The 18,825-nt window shown below is 47.1% G+C and overlaps 1 protein-coding gene across 4 annotated transcripts in view; it reads right to left on the bottom strand.

The window, feature by feature from the left end:
• The window catches only part of LOC129696459 (protein spire homolog 1-like), a 163,775-nt gene that overhangs the window by 81,277 nt on the left and 63,673 nt on the right, over positions 1-18,825 (bottom strand). The gene's annotated exons all lie outside the window — the stretch shown is intronic.

Below are 18,825 nucleotides of genomic sequence, written 5' to 3'. Positions count from 1 at the left end.
TAGAATATTGTGTTCAGTTCTGGGAACCATGTTATGGGAAAGATATTGTCAAGCTTGAAAGGGTTCAGAAAAGATTTACGAGGGTGTTACCAGGACTAGAGGGTGTGAGCTAAAGGGAGAGGTTGAGTAGGCTGGGTCTCTATTCCACGGAGCGCAGGAGGATGAGGGGAGATCTTATAGAGGAATACAAAATCATGAGAGGAATAGATCGGGTAGATCTTTTACCCAGAGTGGGGGAATCGAGGACCAGAGGACATAGGTTAAAGGTGAAGGGGAAAAGATTTAATAGGAATCCGAGGGGTAGCTTTCTCACACAAAAGGTGGTGGGTGTATGGAACAGCTGCCAGAGGAGGTAGTTGAGGCTGGGACTATCCCATTGTTTAAGAAACAGTTAGACAGGTACATGGATAGGACAGGTTTGGAAGGATATGAACCAAGTGCAGCCAAGTGGGACTAGTGTAGCTGGGACATTGTTGGCCGGTGTGGGCAAGTTGGGCCGAAGAGCCTGTTTCCACACTGTATCACTCTATGACAACATGACCACACTGTAGAAACAAGTTGGTTTACCAAGTGCTGTAGTAACTCAGCAGATCAGACAGAAACTCTGGAGAACATGCATAGGTGACCTTTCGGGTTGGGGCCGTTCTTCAGAATCAGTCTGAAGAAGGGTCCCGACCTGAAACGTCACCTATCTATGTTTGCCAGGCATGGCAAGGCAGGCCCCGCTGAGTTACTCCAGCACGGCGTCAGAACCACCACACTGTGGCCTTGCAAAGGTGGTTGGGAAGAGGCTGCTCACCATCTCCTGCCTCTACTGTCTTTCAATAAGATCATCTGTAGCTCAATTCTACCTGCCTACCTTGGTTTTATAATGCTTCGTTCAGAGGGATATGGGCCGATGCAGGAAAATGGGACTAACTCAGGAAGGTACTTGGTTGGCATGGATAAGTTGGACAAGGGGTCAGTTTCTATGCTGTATGAAGTACAGTAAGTCTGAAAACTAACATCCAGGTTCTAGAGCACCTTCCTCCCAACAACCAGCAGGCTAGTAAACATTACAAGTTCCAAATATGCTCTGAACCACATAGACCTGAGCCAATGTTTTTGTCTTTGCACTGTTTATGTTTGTTTTTTTATATATACTGAACATTTTTGCGTTGTCTATTATAGTATTTACTGTGCCTACATATATGTTGTGCTGCTTCAAGTCAGGATTCCATTGTTCCGTTTCAGGACATATGGCCAAGTTAATGGATATTTTAAAGATGGTAATTGATAGATTCTTGATTAGTAAGGGTGTCAGGGGTTATGGGGAGAAGGCAGGATAATGGGGTTGAGAGGGAAAGATAGATTGACTGGCGGAGTAGACTTGATTGACTGAATGGCCTAATTCTGCTCCTGTAACATGAACAGGACAATAAAACACTCATGACTTGACTCTTTCAGACATTTCATAGACTGAAATGTTTAAAGTGGGTGAATCAACACATTATTGCTTGTGAAGGTTAGAAATTTGCAGGTTATCTTTAACATTCTTAACAATTTCCTTGAGAGACTCTGCATAAAAATGTTTAAAAATCTAAAAATAGACTGAATAACGTGTTGGCTGAATAACGTTGAATGGACGTGTTCAGTACAAAACAGGTTACTGTTCTACTGCTTTTCCTGCTTCAAAATTATTGCATGGTCATCCATTCACCGGAGTCTGGTCAAAATTATATTGCCTGTGACTGACCCACAAACATTACCTGTGTGGAGGGGAGGAGGGGGGGAGGAAGGGGGGGGGGGGGGGGGGAGTGAGGGAGAGTTCCACATCCCCATCAACTCAGGCACAAGATTGGGGATGAAAAATGGGTTAACATATAATGAGTGTTACACAGCACTAGGCCTATACACGCTGGAGTTTAGGTTGGGGGGGGGGGGGGACGGGGCCCCCATTAATACTTATCGAATAGTGAAAAGCTTGGTTAGAGTGACAATAGGTGCAGGAGTAGGCCATTCAGCCATTCGAGCCAGCACCACCATTTACTGTGATCATGGCTGATCATCCACGATCAGTACCCTGTTCATGCTTTCTCCCCATATACCTTGACTCCGCTATCTTTAAGAATGCCATCTAACTCTCTTTTGAAAGTATCCGGAGAATCGGCCTCCACTGCCTTCTGAGGCAGGGCATTTAACAGATTCACAACTCTGTGTGAAAATGTTTTTCCTCATCTCTGTTCTAAATGGCCTACCCCTTATTCTTAAACTGTGGCCCCTGATTCTGGACTCCCCCAACATCGGAAACAAGGAAATACAGATGAGCGGCAATTTCTTTAAGCATTTAGGTGATCTGTGGCATTCGTTGCAACTGATGGCTGTGGAGGACAAGATTGACAGGTTCTTGATTAGTAATAGGGTGTCAAGGTTTATGGGGAGAAGGCAGGAGAATAGGGTTGAGAGGGAAAAATAGATCAGCCACGATTGAAGGACGTAGTAGACTTGATGGGCCAAATGGCCTAATTCTGCTACAATTACTTATGAACATAACCCATCAAATTCCTCCAACACTTTATTTTTTATTCCTGACATCTTTAGATGTTATTAACTTTTGATTTCTGTGTGAAAACAACGCACTTGTACGATGGTTTCATGCATCACTTTCCCAGCGACACGCCAGACCATGGTAGCAAGCTCCCCTTCTCCTCTGCCTGCAGGAGGTTCATTTATCGGCCATCCAGCCCACATTCAAATACTACAAGGATCATTTACCAGAAGTGTACTGCCCACCTCATGTCCTTGTTATATTTTCTTTTCATGTTTTTCCACTAATGTCCTGTTTTTTGTAGTCTTCTTTCTGTTGGAAATTTTGCATAATGTATATTTGTGTGTGTTGTTGGTGCACCTGTGATGCTGTCAGAAGCAAGACTTTTCAATGTACCTGTACCTCACTAGTACATATGACAATAATCAGAGAAACCGTCATAAACATAATCAAAGACTTGTCCCACCCCAGTCATTCCATCTTCTCTCCTTTCATCGGGCAGAATCCCTCTCTCGTCAGCCAAAAGGTATAAAACCTGAAAGCGCGCACCACTAGACTCAGGAACAAACATCTTTCCCTCTGTTATCAGGCTCCTGAACAGTCCTTCCATAAGTTAGGGTCGTGTCCGATTCACCTCTAACCCATTGCGGACATTGGACTTTGTCTCTGGAACTGTTGTGCTAAATGCTGAAGAAGGAACTGCAGATGCTGGAAAATCGAAGATCGACAAAAATGCAGGTGAGGCAGCATCTATGGAGCGAAGGAAGTAGGCAACGTTTCGGGCCGAAACGTTGCCTACTTCCTTCGCTCCATAGATGCTGCCACTCCCGCTGAGTTTCTCCAGCATTTTTGTCTACCTGCTAAATGCTGAGAACTATATTCTGTATTTTCCACTTTGCTCTACCTACTGTACTTGAATTTGAACTGATCGTATCTATATATGGTATATCTGGTCTGTTTGGATAGCGTGTAGAGAAAAGCTTTTCACTGTACCTTGGTACATGTGACAATAATAAATCTAATACTCAACTTAACTTGTAACATTAGGATTATGAATCCCCCCCAGATCACGGTAATATTCAGAATCTCTGTTGCCGGGAGAGTTTTAGTCAGTGAGATGGGAATGTGTGGGACTAATAGCAAATAAGCCAACTGCCCAGCAAATTATGTTGATTTGCAAAAAGAGCAGTGGTCCAGAAATTGGATTGGTTAGCATCGGCGTCAAAAATTATGCAGGGGTCACAAGAGAGGTAAAGGTGGGAGGCGCTAAGTTTAAAGATGTGTGAGACAAGTTTTCTTTTCACAAAAAGAGGGGCGGGGAGGAGTGGGATGTGTGGAACGTGCTGCCAGGGGTGGAGGCAGATACAATAGTGGCATTTAAGAGGCTTTTAAGGCATGCATATGACAATGTAGGGACTGGAGGGATATAGATCATATTTACACAGATGGAATTAGTTATCTTGGCATCATGTTCACTACAGATATTGTGGGCCAATGTTCCTGTGATGTTCCACAAAAAAGCTGGAGAAACTCAGCGGGTGCAGCAGCATCTATGGAGCGAAGGAAATAGGCAACGTTTCGGGCCGACACCCTTCTTCAGACTGATCGGGGGCGGGGGTGGGTGGGGACAAGAAAGGGAAAAGGAGGAGGAGCCCGAAGGCTGGGGGATGGGAGGAGACAGCAGGGGGGCTGAGGAAGGGGAGGAGACAGCAAGGACTAACAAAATTGGGAGAATTCGATGTTCATGCCCCCGGGATGCTCCTGTGATGTTCTATGTTCTTGGAGTCTATTTAACCCAGAGTTGGTCATGATAGAAGATGAGTGGTGATCTCATTAAAACAAACACATTCTAACACAGTTTGCCAGGGTGAGTGCAGGGATGATGTTTTCCCCTGGCTGTTAGAACCAAGGGTCAGTATCTTAGAATTGGTGTGGGCCACTCACTGGTATTGGCATATTATTGCCTTTACTGAAATACTGTGAAAATCTTTGTCTTGCGCGGCAATCATATCATATACAAGTACAACAAGTAATGAAAAATAATAAACTAAATGGTTCATATAATATTAAAGTTACAGATATAGAGAAAGTGCAGATTTTTTTTAAAGTTCGAGGGCTACAACGTGGTAGATTGGAAGATCAGGAATACATCCTTAGCATAGAGAGGTCTGTTCAAGAGTCTGACAAGAGACAGGACAGAGATGGGAGGAATTGGATTCATAAGAAGGTGGCGAGTCTTAGGGATGCATTATCTAAGAGTACTGCTGAGGTTCAGTGGCTCAGTACATTCAAGATGAAGATCGATAGATCTTTAGATATTAATTAAGGGAATAATAAAATACATGGCAAGTGCAGGAAAATGGTGTTGTTAAAAATACTTATAGAACATGGAACGGGGCAAGGCAGCAAAAGGCCCTTTGGCCCATAATGTCAGTGTTGAACATGATGCCAAGTTAAACTATTCTCCTTTGCCTGTACATGATCCATGTCCCTCTATTCCCTTCATATCCATGTACCCATCCAAAAGCCTTTTAAATGCCACTATCGTATCTGTCTCTGCCACCATCCCCGGCAGCATGTTGCAAGCACCCACCACTCTCATTGTAAACAATTACCCCACCCATATCCTTTAAATTTTTCCCCTCTCGTCTTAAAGCTATTGCCATCAAGACTTTGACACTTTTACCCTGAGAAAAAAAAAATGTCTACAGTCTACTCCAAAATTGCCTCATAATTTTATTCTCTGGGATGTTTCCTGGAATGGATTCTCATCATAACTAGATAGGCTGGCTTTATTCTCACTAGAGTACAAGAGGCTGAGAGGATGATCTTCTACAGGTTTATAACATTATGAGGAGCTCAGACAGGATAGAAAAACACGGTGTTAAAGAGGGAACTGCAGATGCTGGAGAATCGAAGGTTACACAGAAAAGCTGGAGAAACTCAGCGGGTGCAGCAGCATCTATGGAGCGAAGGAAATAGGCAACGTTTCGGGCCGAAACCCTTCTTCAGACTGATCAGGGGTGGGGGTGGGTGGGGACAAGAAAGGGAAAAGGAGGAGTAGCCGGAAGGCTGGAGGGTGGGAGGAGACAGCAGGGGAGCAGAAAAACACGGTCTTTCTCCCAGGGCACATGATTCTGGAATGCAAAGTTCACAAGTTTAAGGTGAGGGGGATGAAATGTAAAGAAGTTGTGAGGAGTAAGTTTTTTTTCCACACACACAGGGTGATGGTTCTCTGGAATGTGTTGCCGGAGGAAGTAATCGAAGCAGATCCAATTGCAATGTTAAAAAGCATCTGGACAGGACAGGGAGGGTTACAGGCCTAATGCAGGTAAATGGGATTAGCATAGATAGGCAGCACAGTTAGCATAGACGAGTTAGGTCAAATGTGGCCGTTTCTATACTGACCGATTCTATGATTCAGGGAGAGGAGAGGAGAGCAAGTTTGCCACAAGAAAGATGTACATGGAGGATGGTCATTTGCAAATAATATGCTTTCATTCTATCTCAATAATTTGCAACATTGCAGTCATTAGTTTTGAATGCCTGCACTTAATCAATCGCCACTTCCCTTTCTGGGAATATTGATATCACTATTTGTAGCCAACAACTCTCTTTAAGGTGAAAGAAAGAACTTGTAATTATGTAAAGCACTGAATGACAACAGAACAGCCCAAGGCAGTTCAGTGACAACCACATTACTATGTGTTTGGAAACACAGAAACTCCCACGAAGTGCATGATATAAAGTTCCGTGGAGGCACGCGAGACACAGATGTTGAAATCCAGCCCAGGTGAAGGGTGCGACTGATCTATAGATGCTGCCTGACCCGCTGAGTTCCCCCAGCAGATCGCTTGTTGATAATGTTCCATGTATAGGACTGCTGGTTGAATCCAAGACTCAACTAGTTAGCAGATTAATTAGGTGGCAGAAAGATGTGCGACACAGTGGTACAGCGGTAGAGTTGCTGCTATGGGTGCAGTCTGTACGGAGTTTGCACATTCTCTCTGTGAATGCATAGGTTTTTTTCTAAGTGCTCTGACCGGTTTTCTTCCACGTTCCAATGATGTACAGGTGTGTAAGTTAATTGGGTTCTTTAAATTCTTTAGATGGTGTGTAGGATAGAACTAGTTAGTGTGTGGGGGATTGTTGGTCGGCACAGACCCGATGGACCAAAGGGCCCATTTCCATACTGAACCTTCAAACTAAAGGAAAGACAGTGAGCAGAATAGGGTATCTAAATGAATTAGAAGGTTTAGGTTTATTATTGTCACTTGTAAAGAGGTACAGTGAAACTATTGTTTTGCATGTTACCCAATCAAACCAGATTATACTATCCTGTGTATATATACAATCAAGCCAAACTCAAGTACAATAGGTAGAGCAAAGGGGAAGATACAGAGTGCAGAATATAGATCTCAGCTATGTAATGCACCAGTTCCAGAGACAAAGTCCAATGTATACAATGGAGTAGAAAGAGGTGAATCAGACAGTACCCTAGCTTATGAAGGGTCATTCAGAAACCTGATTAGGGGGGATATGAACAATGGTGTGTGCAACGAGCTGGTCTCTTTGGGGACTCGCCCCTTCACTATATTTATCAATGACACTCAATGACACAATAACACAAAGGACTACCAAGTAACCAGGTTTGTCGTTAACACAAAGATTGATGTGTCTGTAAACCCTGGAGATGAGAATATAAAATTCCTGGAAGACATTGATAGATTAACTAGACTAAGTGGGACCCGTTGGGTCCCAGCATCACACGGGAGGGCTGGTCACCAACACAATATTCCCTCTCTCCACCAATTCCAATATTGCTCGCCAGTGGGGGGTTGGGTGCTAGTGTGGGTGTTGCGGGCCGAAGGTACTGGTTTCCAGAGGGCTAGTATAGACATTGTGGGCTGAATGGATTCTTGGGCTGGCAGCCAACTGTTGCAACGATTTTAAAAGCCAAGCCAAAAAAGGCGAGGCAAACAGTTTGGCTGTAGCCACCCGGCAACCAAAATTCATTTTGTGAACACAAACTTTTTAAACAGGCGAGGCAAACAATTGGGCAGCAGCCACTTTACAGCCGCATCGAGGGGACTCACCGTGGAGTAGACGTGCGTTCAGTGTTATTCGCAGCTCAGAGAGCCGTTACCCTCTCGCTTCCTGGGTCTGGCAGAGACTGAGTGAGGGACTACACTTCCGGGTTTTATAGTCCCTCCCCCCGCCGCCAGCGGGGGCAGCAGAGAGAATGGCACATTTTTTTAAAACATTAATCTCTCTCTGATTTTTCATCGATGGGAAAAATCCCCCGGTCCGGGAAGGCGGAGGGGGGCTCTGAGCGAGGTGGCCAAAAATGACGGCTGTTGGTGGCGGCGTTCTCTCGGAAATCGCTGCACAGTGGGCCAAAAGCGGTCAAGATCAGACTTTTAGTAATATAGATAGATAGTGGGTGAATCAGCTGCATCTCCACATGGGGAAATGTAGACCATCTACCACAGAGAAGAAAGGATGGGCGAGGTATCGCATCATGCGTTGACTATATTTTCTTCAAATTTATTTTCCCCAAAGCAAGAATATCTATGTATTTCAGATTATTTTGCCCCATTCTAGGGATATTAATGCAGACATGCTGCAGTGGGTCAGTCCTGCAGCCACTGTGGGATTTCTCTCTCTGGCTGTCCTCACCCTGCGCATTGTTTTACTTTAGAGATGGGGGCAGAAACCCGCCCTTCAGCCCACGAGTCCGCACCGATGAGCAAAAGCGTTACACACCAGGGACAATTTACAGCGGCCAATTAACCAACAAACCCGCACGACTTTGGAATATGGGTGGAAAGCGGAGCACCTGAAGAAAGTCCACTCGGTCACGGGGAGAACATGCAAACTCCGTAAAGACAGCATCCCAACCTGGGTCTCTGGCATTGTGAAGCAGCAACTCTACCGCTGCGCCACTGTACCACTTCATTTGACAGGTTACTTAAACTAAATAGTCCTGGTACCCACAATTATTGGTTGTTCTCAGAGAAAAAAAACACAGGTCTTCCCAGTGCAAAGTAGATTCATGGAACTGCAGCTGCTGGTTTACAAAAATAGACACAAAGTGCTGGAGTAACTCAGTGGGTCAGGCAGCATCTCTGGAGAATACGGAGAGGTGACGTTTGGGGTCGGGACCTTTATTGTGCCCCGATCCGAAACGTCACCCACACATTTGCTTCAGAGATACTGCTTGACCAACTGAGTTACTCCAGAACTTGTGCCTCTGCTCAATGCAAAGCTGGATTGGTATTCTCCTTGGGTAATAGTCTTCCACCCCACCCCAGCCCCACAATAGTCCCTGACCTACGTACCTTCCTTGACCAATGTCCTGCCCAGTGCCCCACAGCAGGTCCCTACTACCTCACCTTCCTAGTCCCAAAAGGCCGAGCAGTCCTGATCCCAATGCCCATCCAGGGCATCTTTTCCAGCTGCAGTGAATCTCAGAACTACCTGAAGACTTTCCCCTCAGCTCCTGCAGCTTTGGAGGGAATGTGATGAAGGGACGATAGAAGCTCACCAAAAGTGCATGGCATCAAAATGAATGGAGGGAAGGCCAGTTTGCCTGTGAAGAAATTGTAGACAAAATAAACTCAAAATGATGGAAAGGGAGTGTATCATAATGGTAGCATACCATAGATCGCTCTGATAAAAACATTAGAAAATTCAGTGATGCAAAAATTAATGAAAAGCAAACCTGAAAAACCAGCTTGTTTTGTAGACAAGCCGATTAAAACACTGGTTCACCTGCAATGTTTGGTTTAGCACTATTATAGCATTTACAATACATTTCAACAGGTACATTGATAGGAAAGGTTTATTCACCGTGGAAACAAGCCCTTTGGCCCAACTTACCCACACTGACCAACACATCCCAGCTACACAACCCCACCTGCCTGAATTGGGCCCATACTCCTCTAAACCTGTCCTATCCATGTATCTGTCTATATGATTCTTAAACGTTTAGATAGTACCTGCCTTAACTACTTCCTCCGGCAGCTTGTTCCATACACCCACCACCCTTTATGTGAAAAAGATACCCCTCAAATTCCTATTAAATCTTTCCCCCTCACCTTAAACCCATTACCTGGAGCTATTAGCCAAGGTATGAACCTATTAGCCTGGATGTGGGCCAAACACAAGCAGGTGGGACTAGCGTAGATGGTGCATGTTAGTCGGTGTGGGTGTTGGGTCGTTGGGCATGTTTCCATGCTGTATGACCCGATGGGAACATTCAGTAGACTCACAACCCCAGACTGCGTAAAGTTGGGAGGGAGCTGTCAAGATGGCAATGTGAAGTTCAGGTGCAGCCATCACAGCCCTGTGCAATTGACCAGCTTGCAAACTACCCTCCGCCCAGACGGTCCGCACCATCTGTGGAAGACCCACATTGGCATCATTGGTCACCTCAGTCGTTGGAGAGGAACACGTCACCCTCAATGCTTAGTAGGGATTGGACGGCTGCTGTAAAGTTCAAGAGCAGAATTAGGCCATTCGGCCCAGCGAGTCAACTATACCATTCCATCATGGCTGATCTGTCTTTCCCTCTCAACCCCATTCTCCTGCCTTCTCCCGTCTCCAAGGGATGTCTGTAGAGCCTCCTGCGCTGTTGAGATGCTTCATTGACCACTAGCGTTCAGGACTGGACGTGACAGGAATGCAGGGCTTCAACCTGATCCACTGCTTGAGGGGTGGCTTGGTTTTCTCTGCAGCTTGCTGCTATACCCGGCACATGCGTCCTGTTTTGCAGATCCATCATGTTGGCATCTGGTCATTTTTCAGGTGGGCAGAGTGATGCTTTTGCACTTCTCATGGGCCTCATCCCTTGGCTAATACAAGTCTGCTCATACTCGAGGTCTACAACACTTCCTTGAGCTTTCAGTTCATAAGTTTGTACGCTCTAGGAGCAGAATTAATCCATTCGGCCCATCATCTACTACAACATTCAACCATGACTTAATTTTTCTTTCCCCCCCAACCCCATCCTGTTGCCTTTTCTCCATAACCCCCGACACCCTTACTCATCAAAAATGTCAATCTCCGCCTTAAAACATCTATTGACTTAGTCTCCACAGCCTTCTGCAGCAATACCACAGACTAAAAAGATTCCTCCTCATCTCCTTTCTACAGGTACGTCCATTAATTCTGAGGCTGTGGCCTCTGGTCCTGGAGTCTCCTACTAGTGGAAACATCCTCTACACATCCACTCTATCCAGGCCTTTCACTGCTGGACTTCTGTTGATGATCTACCTCATCCAGTTGAATGATTCCCACTGGATCAACACAGATCCAGTGGGATGAACAAGTGGTGGTGGGGCAGCACAGCAACGCAGCGGTAGTGTTGCTCCCTTACAACGCCAGAGACCCAGGTTCGATCCCGACTACAGGTGCTATCTGTACGTTCTCCCCGTGACAGGGGAGAACGTTAAGGGGTTGGACAGCACAGCCCGATGTTAGGGAAGTCGCAGCGGTAGTGTCCTTTAAAACCGCTCCCAGAGAGTGGTGAATCAGCGCCAGAGGGTACCCTAGGTTCAGATCCCGACTACAGGTGCTATCTGTACGTTCTCCCCGTGACCGCGTGGGTTTTCTCCGGGTGCTCTGGTGTCCTCCTACACTCCAAAGTTGTAGGTTAATTGGCTTCGGTAAAAATTGTTCTTGGCATGTAGAACTAGTGTACGGTAATGGTTGGTTGTTGTGGACTCGGTGAGCTGAAAGGCCCGTTTCCTCTCTGTATCTCTAAAAAACTAAATCTAGTGATCAAGCTTCCTGCCGTTGGCCTTAACTGAAGACTGGTATTATTGCACTCACATATGACAATGGATAGCACACAAAACAAGGCTTTTCATTGTATCTCAGTACCTGACAATAATAGGACTTTAGAGACACAGTGAGGAAACAGACCCTTCGAATCACCGAGCCCATGCCAACCCGTGATCACCCCGTACACTAGCACTATCCTACCCACTAGGGATAATTAACATTATTTTTTTTAAATCAAAGCCAATTACCCTACAAATCTGTACGTCTTCAGAGGGTGGGACAATTTACAATTTTACTGAAGCCGATAAACCTATAAACTCGGTATGTCTTTGGATTGTGAGAGGAAACCGGAGCGTCCGATGAAAGCCTACGTAGTCACAGGGAAAACATGTAAACTCCATACAGACAGCACCCGTAGTCGAAACGAGATCTCTGGCGCTGTAAGGCAGCAACTCTGCATCACTGTGTTGCCCCTCAATACTAATAGTCTTGCAGTTGGTCTTGACTTGGTAATATTACACTAATGTATGGTAAATATGATCAGATTGCATGCAAAACCAAGTTTTGCACTGCATCTTAATATCATTAACAATAATAAGCCAATACCAATATTCTTGATATTGACATTAACATCCAATTGATATTGATACCAATACCCCAATGAGTTACTCCAGTGTCTATTTCCATTTTGTGTCTATTTCCAATATTGTTGCAGTTGGCTTTCGATTGGTGTGACTAATCAGTCTGAAGAAGGGCCCGAACTTGAAACGTCACTCATCCATGATCTTCAGAGATGATGCCTGACCTGCTGAGTTACTCCAGCACTGCGCATCTTTTTTAAAGTATACCAGCATCTGCAGTTCCTTGTTTATAGATCCATAAGGTGTTGCCTGGACTGGAGGCCTTGGAGAGGTTGGATAGGCTAGGATAGTTTCCTCTAGAGCAAAGGAGGCAGAGGGATGACTTTGCAGAGGTTTATAAAATTAAGAGCGACGTAGATAGCAGCAGTCTTTTTTCAATGGTAGGGGAGTCCAAAAACAGAGGGCATGAATTTGAGGTTGGGGGGAGGGAATTTAAAAATGATCTTTTTCCTCACAGGATGCCAGAAAAGTGGTAGAGGCAGATATAATTACAATGTTTAAAAATACATTTGGCCGGGTACACAGATAGGAAAGGGTTGGGGGAATATGGGTCAAATGCAGGCAAATGGGATTAGCATGGCTACGCATCTTGGTTGATGAGTTGGGCCAAAGGGCCCTTTCCATATTATATAACCTTTGAATCTATGAATCTAAAACCAAGGAAAAATCCTATTTCCCTGTTTAGTTCAGTTTAGAGATACAGCATGGAAACAAGTCCCTCCGACCAACGAGTCCGCACCGACCATCGATTCCCGCACACTAACACTATCCTGCACACACCAGGGACAATTTACAATATTACTGAAGCCGATACACCTATAAACTCGGTATGTCTTTGGATTGTGAGAGGAAACCGGAGCATCCAGAGAAAACCCACATGGTCACTGGGAGAACATACAAACCCCACACAGACACACCCAGAGTCAAGATTGAACCAGGGTCTCTGTAAGGCAGCAACTCTACCATGTTCTTGCAGCTGGGTAGTTAGGGCTCAAGATTCACTGTCGACCGCTGCAGGTAATTTTATTCATCCTGGTACATGGGAAGGTAATGACAGATAACACTGACATTTCATTCATTGGCTTCCCCCTTGAGGGAAACGAGAAAGATTTGTCCATTGGACCTCATTAAAGGAGGGAATAATCAGCCGAAGATACTTGTGCGAGTAGATTTACTGTGGCAGCATTGTCTGTGGGGGCTGGAGGCAGCATTGTGTGTGGGGGGGCTGGAGGGGGCATTGTCTATGGGGCTGGAGGCAGCATTGTGTGTGGGGGGCTGGAGGGGGCATTGTGTGTGTGGGGCTGGAGGGGGCTGGAGGGGGCATTGTGTGTGGGGCTGGAGGGGGCATTGTGTGTGGGGGCTGGAGGGGGCATTGTGTGTGGGGGTGTGTGTGGGGGGCTGGAGGGGGCATTGTGTGTGGGGGCTGGAGGGGGGCTGGAGGGGGCATTGTGTGTGTGGGGTGGAGGGGGCTGGAGGGGGCATTGTGTGTGGGACTGGAGGGGGCATTGTGTGTGTGGGGGCTAGAGGGGGCATTGTGTGTGTGTGTGGGGGCTGGAGGGGGCATTGGGCATTGTGTGTGTGTGGGGGCTGGAGGGGGCTGGAGGGGGCATTGTGTGTGAGGGACTGGAGGGGGCATGTCCCTGGGGGCTGTCTGCACCGGCCATTTCCCGCATTGTGTGTGGGGCTGGAGGGGGCATTGTGTGTGTGTGGGTGGAGAGGGGGCTGGAGGGGGGTGTTGTGTGTGGGGCTGGAGGGGGCATTGTGTGTGGGGGGGCTGGGGGGGGCTGGAGGGGGCATTGTGTGTGTGGGGGGGAGGGGGCATTGTGTGTGTGTGGGCTGGAGGGGGCATTGTCTGTGGGGCTGGGAGGGGGCATTGTGTGTGGGGGGGGGCTGGGGGGGGCATTGTGTGTGTGGGGGCTGGAGGGGGCATTGTGTGTGGGGGGGGGAGGGGGCATTGTGTGTGGGGGCTGGAGGGGGCATTGTTGTGTGTGGGGGCTGGAGGGGGGATTGTCCATGGGGCTGGAAGGGGTGTGTCTATGGGGCTGGAGGGGGCATTGTGTGTGTGGGGGATGGAGGGGGCATTGTCATGGGGGCTGGAGGGGGCAGGGGGCATTGTCTATGGGGGCTGGAGGGGGCATTGTCTGTGTGTGGGGGGCTGGAGGGGGCATTGTGTGTGGGGGGCTGGAGGGGGCATTGTCTATGGGGGAGGGGGCTGGAGGGGGCATTGTGGGGCATGTGGGGGGGCTGGAGGGGGCATTGTCATGGGTGTGTGGGGGGCTGGAGGGGCATTGTCTTGGGGCTGGAGGGGGCTGGAGGGGGCATTGTCTATGGGGCTGGGGGGGGGCATTGTGTCTATGGGGCTGGAGGGGCTGGAGGGGGTCTTGGGCTGTGGGGGCTGGAGGGGGCATTGTCTATGGGGCTGGAGGGGGCATTGTGTGTGTGGGCCTGGAGGGGGCATTGTGTGGCTGGGGGGGGCTGGAGGGGGGGCATTGTCTATGGGGCTGGAGGGGGCATTGTGTGTGTGGGGACTGGAGGGGGCATTGTGAGGGGGGCTGTCTTGGGGGGCTGGAGGGGGCATTGTCTATGGGGCTGGAGGGGGCATTGTCTGGGGCTGGAGGGGGCTGGAGGGGGCATTGTCTGGGGGCTGGAGGGGGCATTGTGTGTGGGGGGGGGGGGGGAGGGGGCATTGTCTATGGGGCTGGAGGGGGCTGGAGGGGGCATTGTCAGTGGGGTGGAGGGGGCTGGAGGGGGCTGGAGGGGGCATTCCTTCCATTCGGAACAAAGTTAACGCGGGCCTCAGATTTCTTTGAGATCATTCTGTTCCACGCAGCTCTGGGGAAAACGAAATGCCGCACAGAATTACATCAGATTAACAGCAGTGAAACAGGTCAGCAATCCAGCTGGTTCTGTCTCCTCCATGTCTCCACACCCTTTAACTCAGTCATAGTCATACAGCATTGAAGCAGGCCCTTCAGCTTAACTTGCCCGCACTGGCCAACATGTCCCATCTACACTAGTCCTGCCTGCCTGTATTTGTCTCGTATCCCTCTAAACCTGTTCTATCCATGTACCTGTCCAAATGCTTCTTAAATGTTGCGATACTACCCGTCTCAACTACCTCCTCCAGCAGCTCGTTCCATACACCCACCACTCCGAGTGAAAAAGTTATCCCTCAGGCCCTTATTCAATCTTTTCCGCCTCACCTTAAATCTATATCCTCTGGTTCTCGAGTGTCCTACTCTGGCCAAGAGACTCTGTGTGTCCATCTGATAAATTCCTCTTATGATTTTGTACATCTCTATAAGATCACCTCTCTTCCCCTGCGCTCCATGGAATAGAGTCCTTGCCTGCTCAAATGCTCCCTGTATCTCAGGCCCTTGAATCCTGGCAACATCTTCTCTGCATCAAAGTCTAGCTTGACAACATCTTTCCTATAAAATGGTGACCAAAACTGAACACAATACTCCGACTGCGGCCTCGCCAACATCTTGTATCACCTCCCAACTTCTATTCTCATTCCCAACTGTCGCTTCATCTAGCATCTCCATCGATGCCTCCATGATATCACGCATTGAGTAGTTAAACACTCTTACAGGTTCTTATAATTTATGGGAGTTAGTTAAACATCTGGCGCAGAGTTGCTGTTACAGCGGCAGAAACATGTTTGATCAGATGGCGCAGCGGTAGAGTTGCTGTCTCCTTACAAATCCTTGGCAGACAACCACCTCGGCCTGTTTGATACTTTATGACTAAATGGTCAGTAAGGCCTTTGCAAGGGACTTTTGGTTACAGAGGGATCTGGGACCGCTGTGGAGTAGCAAGATCCTTGAACAGTGGCTGAATCTCAGGTAGACAGGACATAAAAAAGAAGTGTGGTCAGTGGAGCCAGTTAATGGGCCTCAGGGATCTGCACTGTTGTTTGTCATGCCCAATGGGATGTGCATGTTAAATTGATACAAGGCAATTGATGAGGAATGTGGGGAGAATACAAGTGGGATAGGTAGCAATAGGGTTAAAATGGGAGGAGTTTAAGGCTCGATGCACACGAGATAGAGAAGAGTACAGAGGATGTGAGTATAGACGTACATGTTGTGTAGAAGGGCCTGGTTCCTTGTCAGACCGTAAAGACTAGCAGAATTAGGCCATAAATCAGAGCATTGAATTCCAATCTTAAAATTCAATCATGACCAATGATCTATCTTTCCCTCTTTGGAGTTTCCTAGAATGCCTTCTTAAGAACTGACCCCTGAAAGGTTGAACCTTACTATCAAGAATCTGTCAATAGAGGTCTTTAAAATGATGAGAGGGATAGACAGAGTTGACGTGGATAAGCTTTTCCCACTGAGAGTAGGGAAGATTCAAACAAGGGGACATGACTTGAGAATTAAGGGACAGAAGTTTAGGGGTAACATGAGGGGGAACTTCTTTACTCAGAGAGTGGTGGCTGTGTGGAATGAGCTTCCAGTGAAGGTGTGGAGGCAGGTTCGTTTTTATCATTTAAAAATAAATTGGATAGGCTATGGACGGGAAAGGTATGGAGGGTTATGGTCTGAACGCAGGTGTATGGGACTAGGGGAGAATACGTGTTCGGCACGGACTAGAAGGGTCGAGATGGCCTGTTTCCGTGCTGTAATTGTTATATGGTTTATATGGTTTAAACACCAGCAACTCTGTAGTGAAAGATTGAGGACTAACTTGAAATACTGTGCTTGTTTTCGTGTTACTTTCGGAGCACAGAACAGCGAGGCTTGGCAAGTGCATGGTATAAGCAACAAATCCCCATAAATCACATTTGTTTCTCCATTCAATGGATCCAACAACATCAGTATTTTTATTGTAGAAACAAGGAACTACACATGCTGGTTTACAACAAAAGACGACACAAAGTGCTGGAGTAACTCAGTCGGTCAGGCAGCATCCTTGGAGAACATGGATAGATGATGATTTTGGTCAAGACCCTTCTTTGGACTGAAGATGACAGCATTTTTATTGTTCATCCTTAACCAACCATGCACTGAGGAAACTGTTCAAGGCGATGCACGTGGATCCAGAGACAAACAACCACTTCAGCGAAGATATAAATGAAGCAAATTATGTTATTCTAGAAACACAAAATGTTGGAGTAACGCAGCAGGTCAGGTAGCATCTCTAAAGGACACGGATAGGCAATGTTTTGGGTCGGAAGTGGCCCGATCCAAAAAGTTGCCAATCAACGTTCTCCACAGATGCTACCAGACCCGCTGAGTTACTCCAGCACTTTGTGTCTATTTATTGTAAACCAGCATCTGCAGTTCCTTGTGATATGATCAACATTATTCTAAACTTCTTTTGTTTCACTACATTCCCCAGTGGTTATGGTGGGAATTTAAATTACCTTTAGAGATACAGAGATACAGTGCGCAGGCTCTTCCACACCCTGCGCAGACCAGCAATCACCCCGTACACTAGCTCTATCCTCCACACTGGCGACCATTTACAATTTTACCAAAGCCAATTAACCAACAAACCTGTGCCTGTTTGGCGTGTGGGAAGAAACCGGAGCACCAGGAGAAAGCCCATGTAGTCACAGGGAAAATGTATAAACTCCCTACAGACGGCACCCATAGTCAGGATCGAACACGGGTCTCTGGTGCTGAAATGCACCAGTCTTACCACCGTGAGCCGTTTTGGACCCCATATTTACGGATACTCTGGCTTTGGAGAGGGTCCAGAAGAAGTTTACGAGAATGATCCCAGGAATGATAGGGTTAACATGTGATTATCATTTTACGGCGCTGGGCATGTACTTGCTGGAGTTTAGAAGGATGAGGGGACCTCATTGAAACTTACCGAATAGTGAAAGCCCTGGATACAGTGGAAGTTTAGTCTAGAGATACAGCGCGGAAACATGTCCTTCGGCCCAACAGGATTGTGCCGACCAGTGATCCCCGCATATTAACACCATCCTACGCACACTAGGGACAATTGTGTTTTTACATTTACCAGGCCAATTTATCTACAAACCTGTACGTCTTTAGAGTGTGGGAGGAAACCGAAGATCTCAGAGAAAACCCAACGCGGTCATGGGGAGAACGTACAAACTCCAAACATCCAACATCTATAGTCGGGATCGAATCCGACTCTCCGGTGCTGCAAATGCTGTAAGGCACCGCTGTGCCATCGTGCCGCCCTCTGTGGAGAGGATGTTTCCACTAGTGGGAGAGTCTAGGACTAGAGGCCACAGCCTCAGAATAAAAGGATGTACCTTTAGAAAGGAGATGAGGGGGAATTTCTTCAGTCAGAGGGTGGTGAATCTGTGGAATTTATTGCCACAGACGGCTGTGGAGACCGGTGGATATTTTAAGGTGGAGATTGACAGATTCACAATTAGTAAAGATGTCAGGGGTAATGGGGACAATGGGGTTGAGAGGGAATGATAGATCAGCCATGATTGAATGGCTGAGTAAACTTGATGGGCCGAATGGCCTAATTCAGCTTTTAGAATGTAGACTTATTCAGTCCAATATCTTCCCTAGATTTAACCAGCTCTCTCCTGTAGGGGACATGGGAGAAAACAAGAAAAGAATGAAGACAAAAAGTGGCCAAGAAATGTTCTTGGTAGGAAGGATAAAGGAGAATCCTACAAAAAAAAACAGGTATACATAGAAACAAGAAGGTAGCTACAAAGGAAGCAAGTTCCCAGAAGGGTGATCTATGCACAGCATAGTAGAGTTGCTGTACCGCTGTTCATCGTTTCCTCCCACATCCCAAGGTCGTGCAGGTTTGTAGGTTAATCAGCCTCTGTAAATTGCCTCCTACTGTATAGGTAGTGGACAAGAAAATGGAATAATATAGAACTAGTGTGAGCGGGTGATCGATGGTCGGCGTGGA

The sequence above is a fragment of the Leucoraja erinacea genome, chromosome 4 (genome assembly GCF_028641065.1).
Source record: "Leucoraja erinacea ecotype New England chromosome 4, Leri_hhj_1, whole genome shotgun sequence".
NCBI classification, from domain to species: Eukaryota; Metazoa; Chordata; class Chondrichthyes; order Rajiformes; family Rajidae; genus Leucoraja; species Leucoraja erinaceus.
The sequence above is the reverse complement of the archived record's forward strand: the minus strand, read 5'-3'. Positions and strand labels throughout refer to the sequence as shown.